Source organism: Rosa rugosa, chromosome 6 (genome assembly GCF_958449725.1).
Source record: "Rosa rugosa chromosome 6, drRosRugo1.1, whole genome shotgun sequence".
Taxonomy (NCBI): Eukaryota; Viridiplantae; Streptophyta; class Magnoliopsida; order Rosales; family Rosaceae; genus Rosa; species Rosa rugosa.
In genome coordinates, this window is record NC_084825.1 from 26135076 (window position 1) to 26148961 (window position 13886).

Here is a 13886-nt window from a genome sequence, read left to right on the forward strand (position 1 = left end):
TTTTTCTAACTTTCTGGCTAAACCAAGCCCATTCTCGTCCTACATCACGGTTGACCCATAAAACCCCTCTAAGTTGAGGTTGTGCGGCTCGGATGCTTCACATTGCTTTCCGTCTTTAGAGGGCGTTTTGGAGCATGCACGCACAAGATGCTAGATTTTCATAGTAGTATAACACATCACTGTTGAACTCTCAGCTGGAGTGAATGGTATTTTCGATATGATGAGTTTTTTTTTTTGGAGCCAATTATATCGTGTCATAAGGTGACCAAAACATTAAAAAGCCATCATATTTCTAATTTTCATAAATTATAAAAATGACAATGCGTGTGAAAAGCTATTGTTAATCTTCATATATATATATATCGTCTTTTTGTAAACCGATATTCTGTTGTTGGCAATGTCGTGAGATAATTTGATTTTTACTCATCCACCAGCTATTGTCTTTTTTCTAAAAATAGTTTTTGAAGGAGATGAATAAGAATAAAAATTTGGGCCAGCATATAAGACCACTTTTAGTAGGTTTATTATTAGACCACTTAGATAATCCGTTGCCAAAAAACAAAAGTGTTTTACCAACAGGGTCTTATTTGGTTGGTTGGGTAACAGAGCGCTACTCAAATTTTTAGGAGAAAAAGTACATTTTTATTGACCATCAAAGCATAAATTACATGAAGTCAACCACGATTTGAAAATAAACCCCTAATGAGTACAAAAAATTTAAAAAATATAAAAAATGATAATTATATATCGCCATCTGTTTCCTAAATATATGGCCTGTTGGTTTGGGGTTCCTTTTTGCATGGCGTAGTCTAATTAGAAATATAAAATAAATAAATAAACATGGTTTAAATAATAAACGTGTACAAAAAGTCAAGCTGAATTATATGTGGTTTCCCACCAGGCCACCAACCACAAGCTTCCCACTACTCTGAAGTCGTCCCTCAAAAAGTAGTAAGGGGAGAGACAAGAAACTACAAGGATCCAGAGAAGGTACGTTTGCTAATTGGTTTATTTTTTCTTCGTCAAAAAGACAAATGAGTACAAATATTAATTGAAACTTTTTCAAGTTTTCATTCATCCATACAACAAAAGGCAAAAGGTAAATTATAAGTCTTCCCATCCATTGATGTGTCCACCCACAAAAGAAAAGAGCAAAACGCACGAACGCGTTTCTTACACTGTTGACTTGTTTGATCAAGGACGATTGGTTCAGTCTATAAATACCTCATTCCATTTAATCTGGATTTTATCAAATTAAACATAAATCATGGGGTTATCATCTCTATGCTTAATAACTGTGTCCATCTATATCCTTTCAACAATTGTGTTGTTCCATCTTGTGGTGGCCAACTCTTTGCAGTCATATAATACTCCTACTTGCCATGATGACGAGATCTATGCCTTGCTGCAATTCAAGCAAAGCTTTGTCATCAACAAAAGTGCTTCAGTTTATGATGGTGCTTATCCAAAGATTTCTTCATGGAAATCAAACAGCAGTTGTTGCTCATGGGATGGCGTAGAGTGTGATGAGAAGACGGGTCACGTGATTGGGCTTGATCTTAGTAGCAGTTATCTCTATGGCTCTTTCAGCTCCAACAACACCTTATTCAGTCTTGTTCATCTTCAGCGTCTGAACCTCGCTGATAATCACTTCAATTTCTCTCAAATTCCTACTAGCATTAGGAACTTTCCAAGGCTCAGGTATCTCAACCTCTCTTACTCTGTCTTTTCTGGTCATGTCCCATTTGAAGTATTACAACTGTCTAAGTTGTCTTCCCTCGATCTATCTCGCAATGATGATATGTTTTCTAATGAAGACTTGTTGAGAAGCCTAGCTCAAAATTTAACTGGCCTACAAACACTTGATCTTTCTTCCATTAATATATCATCCACAATACCCGACACCCTGACAAATTTGTCTCGTTTGACATCCCTCACCCTTGATAGATGCGGCCTCTTTGGCAAATTACCAAGAAGAATCTTTAAATTAAAGACTTTGAAGGTTCTTAGTGTGAGCGGAAACCGTGCTCTCACGGGGTATTTTCCTGATGACTATAGTGTAAGTAGTCCTGATCTCATGTCACTCAAACTCTCGTCCACTAATTTTTTTCATCAACCTACCTTCTTTGATAGACAGGTTTCATTCACTGAAAGAGTTGGATGTGAGTTCATGCAATATTTCAGAAGGTCCAGTACCATTTTCACTTGGTAATCTTAGGGATCTCATCTATTTGGACCTTTCATATAATAAATTTAATGGTCAAACCCCTATAGCTACACTTAGTAATCTTAGGGATCTCATCTATTTGGACCTTTCATATAATAAATTTAATGGTCAAATCCCTACATCTACGTTGGGAAACCTCACCCAACTTACATATCTATCACTTTCTAATAATTATTTTCATGGTTCAGTCCCCCAGTCCTTGTTCAATCTCATGAATCTTCAAACCCTTAAGCTAGATCATAATAGTTTGAGTGGTATGGTAGAGTTCCAGAAGTTTCTTAACCTACAAAAACTCACCTCTCTAGATCTGTCTAATAATAATCTGGAATTGCTCGCAGAATCAAGATTTTTGAATAATACAACTATTGTACTTCCAAAGTTTCAGTATCTAAGATTGGGTGGGTGCAACATAAGAGAGTTCCCAGATTTCCTAAGATCTCAAGAAGCATTGAATGAGTTAGATCTCTCTGGAAACAAATTGCAAGGCCAAATACCAAAATGGATGTGGAACACAAGCACTCAAACTCTGTATTACATTAACATTTCACATAACTTGCTGTCAGGCTTCGAGAAATCTCCAGCTGTCCTTCCATCGCTTCACCTTGAATACTTAGACCTGTCATTCAACATGTTTCGTGAATTATTACTGTTCCCTTCAACATCCTTCTGGTACTATAACATTGCAAACAACAAATTAACCGGACGAGTTTCACCAATGATTTGCAATATGACTTCTCTTGATTATCTTGATTTGTCAAACAACAAGTTGATTGGCGACCTACCTCATTGTGGGAGAAATTTCAGTGTTAATCTGGAATAGCTCAAACTTGGAAACAACTCATTTCATGGAAATCTTCCTCAATCATACACCAATGGAAGCAATTTAAGGATGATCGATATCAGTCACAACAATTTCCATGGGCAACTACCAAGGTCACTGGCGAATTGTGCAAGTCTTGAAAGTTTAGTCCTTTCACACAACAATTTTAGTGATACCTTCCCTGTTTGGTTGGGGGCTCTCCCTGAGTTGAAAATTTTGAAAATGGACCACAATGTGTTCTATGGAGTGATTCTGAAACCTGATAAGAAGAATCTTCAATTCCCGGTGCTGCGTATTCTTGATTTGTCTTACAATGATTTCTCAGGTCAGTATCCATTTGAATACATTTTTTCTGGAAATGGGACAACAAGTATCACTCGTGATTTGGAGTATTACCACTTTTATTCATATTCTATCGGGTATTACTCAATCACGATAATCTGTAAAGGTGTGGAGAGATACTACCCAAGAGTTCGAGAGGACTTGATACTCATTGACATCTCAAGCAACAATTTTGAAGGGAAGATTCCTGAATTCATTGGGAAACTCCAGGGGATTTGGTCACTCAATCTCTCCAATAACATTCTCACGGGTCACATCCCATCATCCTTGAGCAACTTATCAAGGCTTGAATCGTTGGATCTTTCACATAACAAGCTCTCTGGTGAGATTCCTCAGCAACTGGCACAACTTGATTCTCTCTCGAAGTTCAATGTCTCTCACAACAATCTCACAGGCCCTGTTCCACGGGGAGCCCACTTCACTACATTTGACAGCACTTAATATCAGGGAAACCAAGGATTGTGCGGAGATTTCTTGCCAAAGAAATGTGGAAATTCTGAGGGCACTCAACTTCCGCCTTCAACATCAGAAGATAATAACTCGGGCTCTGGAATTGAATTAGATTGGAAATTTGTTGTGGCAGGGTCAGGGAGTGGGTTGTTGGTGGGAGTGGTTCTTGCAGACTTTGTGATTACCAAGTGGAATGTGTGGTTCATTGAGATTGTTGCAGTACTGATCATGTTTTCGAAAAGGATAAGGAAGCAGAGTGTTCGATCAGTACTGATTATGTTGCCATGAAACAAAGACAAAAAACTGGGGCTTGTTGATTAATTGTTCGGTGCTCGTTTTTTTTCTGGAGTTTGGTTTGATGTCCTTGTTTAGTTGTAACTTTTGCATTCTTTCTCTTTGTACCATGGGCCGGAATATTTTTGAAGGTCCTTGATGTTGGTTAGTAATCTTGTGTAATGTTCCTGGGTGGCTTTGGTCTAGTCCTCCAGCCAGTTTGTATTCTCTTTTTTTTCTTTAATAAATTTTCGAGAGGGGACGAGGAGTTAGTCCCTCTCTCGCTTTCCAAAAAAATAATAATAATAATAAAAAAAGTACCGATCAAGTTGCTCTTTGTTTTTAAGTTGTGTTTCCAATTTCTTATTAACTCTTACTCAAATTCTGTTAGGACATGGTATTTTTTGTCGAAAACATAAATATAAATCACAATCCGAATCAGATACAGCAACTAGAAAGTGTAGTGGCATCAATATTTAAACCGTTTAGCTTTGTGAATGTGTGAAGCAAACAAAACAGAATGTTTTCAAGTCAGTTTTAGGTGAAGCCAAAACAGTTTCATTTTCTGACGACGGTTTCCCTTGAACAGATTGGAGCCAATTACGGAGTCGTTTCAAGCCCCAAAATCGCATTCAAGCTCCGTGAGGGTGAGGTCGTTGAATGCGCTGCTGAATGTGTTTAGATGTAATATATTGATCAAGAGAAATGATTTAGAGACTGCACACCAGGTGCTCGACGAAATGCCTACCATGGGATTTGTGCCCATTTTGGGTTCCAAGAGAGTGTCTGGTGAGATTTTGGACAGAGGGTGGTTTCCTGATGTGACAACTTATACCATATTGATGGATGGGTATGTGAAGCAGGGGAAGCTGGTTGAGGCTATTAAGGTTATGGATGAGATGGAGGATAATGGGGTTGGTGCCAATGAGGTTACTTATGGGGTTATGATTGAAGCTTATTGTATGGAAAAGAAGTCGGGTGAAGCGGTTAATTTGCTTAATGATATGGTGGAGAAGAGGTATATACCGAGCTCGGCACTCTGTTGTAAGGTGATTGATGCGTTCTGTTGCGAAGGGAAGGTGGAGGATGCTTGTGAACTGTGAAAGAGGTTATTGAAGAAGAATTGCACACCGGATAGTGCGGTATTGGGCACACTCATATACTGGCTTTGTAAGAAGGGAGAAGTGTGGGAAGCCAGGACATTGTTTGATCAGTTTGAGACGAGTGAGCCTCCAGATGTCCTGACTTACAACGTGCTTATTTCTGGGATGTGTGAAGTGGGAGAATTGTGTGAGGCAGGGAGGTTGTCGGATGACATGGTGGAGAAGGGATGTACTCCAAATTCTTTTACATATAATGTACGTATTGATCAAAGGATTCTGTAAGATTGGAAAAGCGAAGGAGGGAATTAGGATTTTGGACAAGATGTTCGAAAAAGGCTGTTTGCCAAACAAGTCTACTTATGCTATGTTGATTGAGGGGCTCTGTGACTCAGGAGAGGAAGCTGAAATGGCTAGAGTAATATCTATGGCAATGTCAAGTGGAGACAAATATTGACAGTGATTCCTGGATCTTTTCCTTACGAAGGTTGTTGGTGATTTGCATACTGGGGAAAGTGTTCTAGACAGAATACTGCTGGAGAATGCTGATTAGAGCCCCAGACCTTGTGGTCTTGGAATATGCTGACCTTGATCTCACCCACAATGTTTCTCAGGTTGGTATTTTGTTATTCCATCCATTCTTTTTCATTTTGGGAAGAAATAAATGTTGTTAAACATATTATGAATGATATTAACAGATCTGTTGGAGCCCTTTTGCCTCTTTTTAACAGTACTTTTGGTGTAGTAAGCTATCTGACTTTATTCTTAGGGATCGTAGAAAATTGCTATATCTGCTCTAATTTTTGCTATGGCATGGCTGCTTACTTTTGGTGTAATGTGGAAGGCTAAACTACCTCCTAAGGTACAGGCGTTAGTATTATCATAACCACTGCTCATTCTGTGTGTGTGTGTGTGTGTGTGTGTGTGTGTGAGAGAGAGAGAGAGAGTACTTATTATATTTTATTTATTTATTAATCTACGATGTAAAAATTCTGAGGTAGCGGCAGATTTCTATCTGGCTCGCTAAAAGAAACGTAGTTGGGAGATATTATTTGGGACTGAAAATACGACAGAGAAACTCTTGGGCTAATTTTGATACACTCGAATGTTCTTCTGATTAAGTTATTGTACAATTAATTGATCATCATTCCTCGTTTCAATATTACGTCTGTGTTAAATATAGTAATGTTTTTCTTTTCCTGATGTAGATGGTCAAGCATGCTGACGTTCGTCTGGGTTAATGTCTTAGTAAAGGGTAAGGTTTCTTGATCAACCTAGGTCTTCAGTCCTATTGCATATTATTGGTTATCTCTTTATATATTATATTTAACTCCATGCAGATATTTTATGTATGCAAATGCCCAACTTGTTTTAATCAGCTGGTTTCTACCTACCCTGGATCATTGATGCTAGTTTTAATCCTGGTAAGTTCACCTATCACACTGAAATTTTTAAGGTTCATGTACTGTCCAAAGAAGTTGTCTTCAACTTGTGAAAAAAAATAAAAATAAATAAATAAATAATTGTGGCTGAAGCACCATCTGTGTTTATAAGAAATGAACTCTCTATTGGAATAGGGAACAATAAATAAGAAACAAAAGCTGTGGACTAGAAGTCTTTTATAGGCTAGTCGATCTGTTGTAGTCTACTTTGTTTATATTTTGTCACTTGTGGCTGCATCGCCATCGTTTGAATGAATTCTTTGTTTATGTTTATATGCAGTGCCAGATCATACTTCAAGAGAAAGAATCATAAGAGACGGGGTTGTACTGAAGCCTTTAGACTTTAGTGGTGTCCATTGTGAACAATTAAGTTCGAAGCACCCAAGCTTGTGAAACTGTAGTTTACGACATAACTGTGAACTGTCTAGTATATTTTAGACTGGACGGCTTATATTACTTGTGATCTTCTAGTTCTGAGTTTGGTTCTGTAGTGTTCGATATCTGTTATGCTTTTTATTCTTCTAGTGTGAAATCCTGGTGAGCTGCTGCTGTAGTAGAACTATTTTGTTTGAGTTTTAGTGAAATTTTTTTTTTCAAAAAACATAAAGAAAAATAAAACTTGAAAGGCCATAACATTGACGGTTAAAGGTTATCAGAATGTCCCTTAGTTTATGTTTGAGCACCGAGACAAGTTGTAGATTAGACTATAGAGTATAAAGATCTTGAAAACTTATGTTTGAATGCCCGATAACTGGCCTCGAAGTTTTTGCATGGTTTTGCATGTAAGGCTACGGAAGGGTTGAGTTGATGTAGGGAGCAGCCTGAGCAGCTTTTAACTTTTCTGTAATAGTGGTCCATCAACAATGCGAAAATGCATTGATAATTTGCCCTGTTTACTCTGTGCAAGCAAGGTATATACCCACTTCATAGATGTAATTGACTGGATTTCATGAACTAATTTCAATAGTTCTTGGGGATTCTTTGTTTCATGAATAACTACCGGTCCTATGCTTCGGGCTGTGATATACTGGCTTTTATATCACCATGATTGAAGTTACCATAAGTCAGGCACCATATGCCCATCTTTCACTGATGCAAGCTGATTCTTGGTGACAGGACACTCAAATTTGTTTTTGGCATTTCATCTAACAACTTAGGTGCACAAACCAATATTTAAAACTATCAATCAAGGACGTTGATCCATAAAAGCATTACCCAGTGTTAATAAGAGGCAAATTGGCGCATATCCATGTGGGCTGTGATCATAGCATTAGAGAAGAACTGGAAGTGCTTTTGGACAAAGGAAATTATGGAAACGTACGTTCGCTAATAGAGTTGTTTTTGTGTATCACAAGGACGTACACCCGTAAAAGTAATGTGAAGGGTTGACGCATAAAACCCCTCTAAGTTGAGGTTGTGCGGCTCTGATGTTTCACATTGCTTGCCGTCTTTAGAGGGCGTTTTGGAGCATACGTTTGGTAATAGAGTTGTTTGTGTGTGTCACAAGGACGTTGACCCATAAAAGCATAACCTAAATGGAGGTTGTGCCGCATGCTTCACATTGCATTCCGTCTTTAGAGGGCGTTTTGGAATTTGGAGCATACGTTTGCTAATAGTGTTGTTTGTGTGTGTTTTCTTGTCCTCTCTATCTTTTTTTCCTTTTTTTTTTTTTTAAGTATACAATCTGTTTATATCACCATGATTGCAGTAACCTATCTCTTTTTTTTAGTTCCTGTTGCAGAAGCCACTACTCTTCGAGATAGACTCCTAAGGAGACTCAAAACTCATCATTAACTGTGTCAAAAAGAGGATCCAACCACCATGGAGAGTGCTCAACACATTAGAGATATTTGACAGCTAGTCGGCTTATTTGATTGAATTTCCATTAGTCATGTCTATAGAGAGGCAAATTTTGCACAAATGCGCTCGCGAATTTAGGTCATAAATTTGGAAAAGGCCGTATTTGGACTGACTCCATCCCTAGTGAAGTTTCTAGAGTTACTTTATTTGATGTTGTAAACCTTGGTTGCCCAAAGGGCATTCACCTATAATATAGTTTTTTTTTTTGTAAAAAAATAAAATTAAAATAAAAAAGAACATGATTGCAGTAATCATAAATCATGCTGGTCACCGCATGAAAAGTTGATTCTTTCTCACACGGCACTATCAATCAAGGACGTTAACCCATAAAAGCATAACCTAGCTAGTCTTGAATAGAGAGTGGAACATTGGCGCACATCCATGCGGGCTGTAATCATAGCATTACAGAGGAACTGGGAGTGCGTTTAGACAAAAGGAAAATGAAACAATTTGGATAATTATTGATTTTCTTTAATTATAAAGAAAACTAGCATTCCTTCATACATGCTCTGCATGTGCAATTTTTTTTTTTTTAAGAAAATAAAAAAGAAAAGATAATGGAAGCAAACGGTTAGTGCGGAGAGAATATAGTGGGAGAGAAAAGTGGGTTGTGAGATTTTTTTTTAATAAAAATATATTTTGTAATTGTCGTAATTGTCTTTGTAATTTAATTACTTGTCAAAGTGTTTTAATCTTCTAAGGTCATTTCTGTCAAAATTTTTAATTTTGGCTAACAAAGCATCTTTTCTTAATAATAGTATAGATAAATAAAGATATAAATGGAAAAATCAAAGTTTGGTTTTCAATGTACTAAATACCTGATTTTCGATGGTAGTGGAGTTTATGTGATATACAATTAATGAGAAATATTCAAAAGAAAATGTTGGAGGAGGAAGTCACTATCATTCTTTTGAACGGAGAAAGACTAATATCTTGGTCACGTGTGCAATCATTTTACAACTGAAAGCTAGTCCAATTGCAAGGATGTTTCCTATTTTAGCAATTACATTAATAAAAAATATGTGGTCTAGAGAGACCAATTAAGTAATTAATGACAACCAAATAATTATGTGAAGAGAAGACCCACGTATGAAGAGTGCGTTTAATTAAGGGAGGACCTTTTCTTTTGTTTCAACTGTCCCAGAATTTGAAACTTGATGAAGGAAGTCGACCCTCTTAGAACCGATTCTTATATATATGGACATATATAGAAGGGAACTGTGACTTGGGGTTCCAGAGTTACACACTAGTGTAGACTTTGACCGGTGCTTGTATAAACTTTGCCACCAAACACCAACGGCCTAGTGGAAGGAGAAACTCTTTCAATATGCGTTACTTCAACTTATTGGGGGTACTCGTTTTCTGGCAATGTAGAAGGAATCATGGAAGAAGTTACGGGTTTGTTTTATTTCTGTCCTCCCAAGTGTCTCCTCCTATATGACTTCTGTTTCTATATCACAAGCACTAAACTGTAATTAATCACCGGAACAAACAATTGCCAATGTCATTACAACCAGCAATGTGCGATATATCCATGGACATTGCAGTGCCCAGTGTGATCTGCATGTGACTGTGAAGCGTTAGAATGTCCCACGTGTGAATCGGCAGTGTCGATGGAGCCACTACCGCTGCTTCAGTGAGTCCGATCTTCACCGGCGCTCAATTAGAAGCTGCTTCCTCTTCCAATTCTTTACATTCAACTCTTTCATGAGATTCATTTAAGCCTATCCCATAGGCAAAGTCAAGTTCGTGCCTACATTCCAAGTTTCCACTACATCTGCTAATGCTTTTAAAGGAGATCCATTAAGCTGACAATCTTCCACCCCCAGCAACAACAACCCAACTAATTATAGGATCATCAATGACCTTCTGAAAGAACTCTTATATCTGTCCTAGTTCGCACGCATGATATGTAGATATATCGGTTGGATCTGGCCATTTGCTAAAGATAGAAACATGTTCGACTTCTAGACGGAAAACAAGACTTCTTTTTTTTCGATAATCGAGCCAGTAGGGTGAATATAATTCATCAAAAGCCAGAATAGGCCGTTACATACCCTTCCGCTGCCATTTAGACAGACAAGAAGATAGTGGTAGTACCCACAATGGTACATAGTGTTTGGACCCAAAATGAACATTTTGGCCTGACAAGGCATGTGTTGGAGAAATTGAGCCAATGTCAGTGACTCAAGCTATATATTGTCGACAAGCTCGAAATATATATTTAGAGGCTAAATAAAGCCTACTATGGAAGCATGGAAGCATGAAAAGTCAACTTTAGCACATTTTCCTACTTCGGCTAGGAGAAACCGAGCTAAACAAGGAAGTAGGGGCGGCAGACTAACCAAATGAAATCTAAATGAGCTAAAACTTTCCAGATTAATAATAGACATTCCAAGGATAATTTCTTATGAAGAGTGTCAGAGCTAGTTTTGAGTGGAAGGCCTTCAAAAAATCAGTCCAATTTTCTACAGAAGCAAAACTGGAAAACTGGACCTGTAAGAGGTCCAGCAGCATTTCCGGCCCAACCGCATGGAATAAAGCTCTGAACATTTTTCAGGATGATCTACACTCATATTGGAACATTTTTTATGAAGAAGTCGAAGGCTCATTCTGAAGTCTTGGTGGAGAAATAATTGAAGGAATAAAGGGGCAGAAACTGACCTAAAACCAGCTCAACATTCATCATGTTCATGTTTCCTACCCACATGAAGAAAGCTAGATGCTTTTCTCTTTTTCCTTGGATATATTTTTCTTCTACAATCTCTTTAATAGATCATCATCACTTCCATGTTTCTGCACCTTCATGCTTTGCTTTCATTTCATCATTTCTCTATTTTTTCCATATTTTACAAATCACTTCCATACTCCACTTTCATTATTTTTCTTCCACTCATCATTTCACTCTTCTTTTTCTTCCCTATATAAACACCTTCTCCTCTCATTCTCAAACACACATTCACAACATCAAAACATCTCTAAGATGATCTAAGTTCTCTCTAGAGCAACCTCTCTAAGAGCAACTCCTTTCCTTCTCTTTCTCTTACCGGTGATCACACTCTAAGTCCTAGTCTTCTCAGAAGCCGACTTTCAGTGCCGCCAAACCCTCTGTCAACGTACTTCGGTCCTAGTCTCCTCGAGAGCCGATTGTAGTACCACGACCAAACACCAACACCAAGACACATTCACAACATCAAAACATCTCTAAGATGATCTAAGTTCTCTCTAGAGCAACCTCTCTAAGAGCAACTCCTCTCCTTCTCTTTCTCTTACCGGTGATCACACTCCTAGTCCTAGTCTTCTCAGAAGCCGACTTTCAGTGCCACCAAACCCTCTGCCAACGTACTTCGGTCCTAGTCTCCTCGGGAGCCGACGGTAGTGCCGCAACCACAACGGTTACAGAACCAGCCAAGCAAGGGTAACGCCCTAGCAACCCAGCCAAGCTAAAGTCACGCTTTAGCAAGTTCTCCTCACTTCCCAGTGGTTCTCGCTCTGCTCGATCTACAACATCGAGTATCGATTGTGATTTTCAAGAAGCTCAGCAAAAGTCCTCGCCACGAGGCACAAAGAATCCCGCGACGAGGTTGGTGCTCTCCTCGTCTACAATCGCTCGATAGAAGTCAGGTCAAGGGACACCCCCGACGACCGCACCCGACGGTGCTGGCACGCCCGCGCAAGAAAAGAGACTGTTGACCAGCTGCAACAAAATTAGAGCCAAACACATAGAAAATAGACCCACTCATTGTACAATCGATACGTAGACATAGCGGGAATCCCCTTTTGGTACTAGTCCGAAGGCGCTAGAGAGATCCAGCCCTCCCAACCTAACTCTTTAACCAATAAACCTAGTTGCCTAGAGACCTCAATTGGTGTACAACTAGATCCACTGAGACTTAGTCGACAGGACCAGACCAAATGCAAAGACTAGATGCACAAAGGTGCCTAGACTGTCCCTGAAAACAGAACACTACTGTAAATAGACAAAACTAAAAACATAGAAAATGGCTTAGGGCTAAAACAACCCTAGCCTAAATAGAAGGCCCACTTAGGGCAGCCCCAAAGAGAAGAGCCCAACTCAAGGTCCAGCAAGTCAGGGTTGACCCAAGCCCAGTCCACCCGTCCACCACGCCTGCAGCCGCCTGTGCAGCTCCGCCCAAGGGTCCAGTCACCAAGAACCCGCGCCGCCCAAGAGCCCCGCCACGATGCCAACTGCACCACGAGCCACGCCGCCGATCTCCACCAAGCCAGCACTTCCCCGAGCCCCGCAAGCCACAGTCGATGCACCAGCCCCAAGACCCACACGCCGCCCCATCGTCCAGCCGCATCCAGATCCACGCCGACGGGTCTCGCAGTCCCTGCACAGAAGCCACAGACGCCCAGAAAGGCCTTCCAAACCTGCCATCAAAGCCAACTTCCCAAACCCCAAGCCAAACGCCTCCTCTTCCGATCGCAGCCCCAGGCCTTGAAGTACCCATCCGGCAGTCAGCCAAGAGATGACGCGGCGAAGCCGGCGCTATCCATGGCCGCCGCCGGACAGGGAACAGTTTGTCGGGGAGGTTGTGCTCTCACTTGCGGCGCTAGGTTTTTCACTAAATTAGTTGAGAAGATGGAAAACAAGACTTCTTAAATCAGAATTCAGTGAAGATAAATGAAATGTTCTAACAAGGGAAGAACAAGTTTCTAGTGAATCGTATGTAACATCTGCTTCTCCAAGAATTAATCACAAAGCACTAACAAGAAGAAAAAGCCAAGTGTATGTACAACTAAGGTTCAAAGCCTACAACTTGAGAAGACATCAAATAATAAATTCTGTATTATTGAATTGGCAGTTTATCTTCACATGAATAAATCTATCTATTCATCACAGTGCATCTGAAACTATTAGCTCAGGAGGTGATGTATCCATTGCTCAACAATTGTGGGAGACCCATACCACGGTCTTAAGATATCATCTGAACCAACTGGTGAGTGGTAAACACCATCTATGCTAATATTGAGTGCACCCTCCAGATGAGCTGATACTTCTGGTACAACTCCATCACCCCAAACATCTGCCTGCCCACAAACCTGAGAAAAATGGTATGCATTATGAGAATTTGGTCTGCAACCATGAGGCTCAGCTTACATAATATGTATGACAAGGGCATAACATCAGAAAACAATAAGTGCCATAAGAATATCAACCAATTGGATTCTAAATGACATTGAATCATGTTATTTTAATTTGAAGTAACTGCTTAAATGCTGAGACGATTGGGTTTTACCTGCTTATACCCTTGCCCCACGAAGCGTGCACGCAAAGTGGGTGTGGTTGATGTTGAAGCGCTCACATCATTTATAACAGCAACCTCTGATGAGGGTTCTAAACTCTC

General features: G+C 39.6%; 2 pseudogenes; both read left to right on the forward strand.

Annotated features, from left to right (window-relative positions):
• Positions 1-1241: 1241 nt before the first annotated feature.
• LOC133716487 (receptor-like protein 6) lies at positions 1242-4090 on the forward strand (annotated as a pseudogene).
• Positions 4091-4506: 416 nt separating this feature from the next.
• On the forward strand, positions 4507-5676 carry LOC133716488 (pentatricopeptide repeat-containing protein At5g16420, mitochondrial-like; annotated as a pseudogene).
• The last annotated feature ends 8210 nt before the right edge of the window (positions 5677-13886 follow it).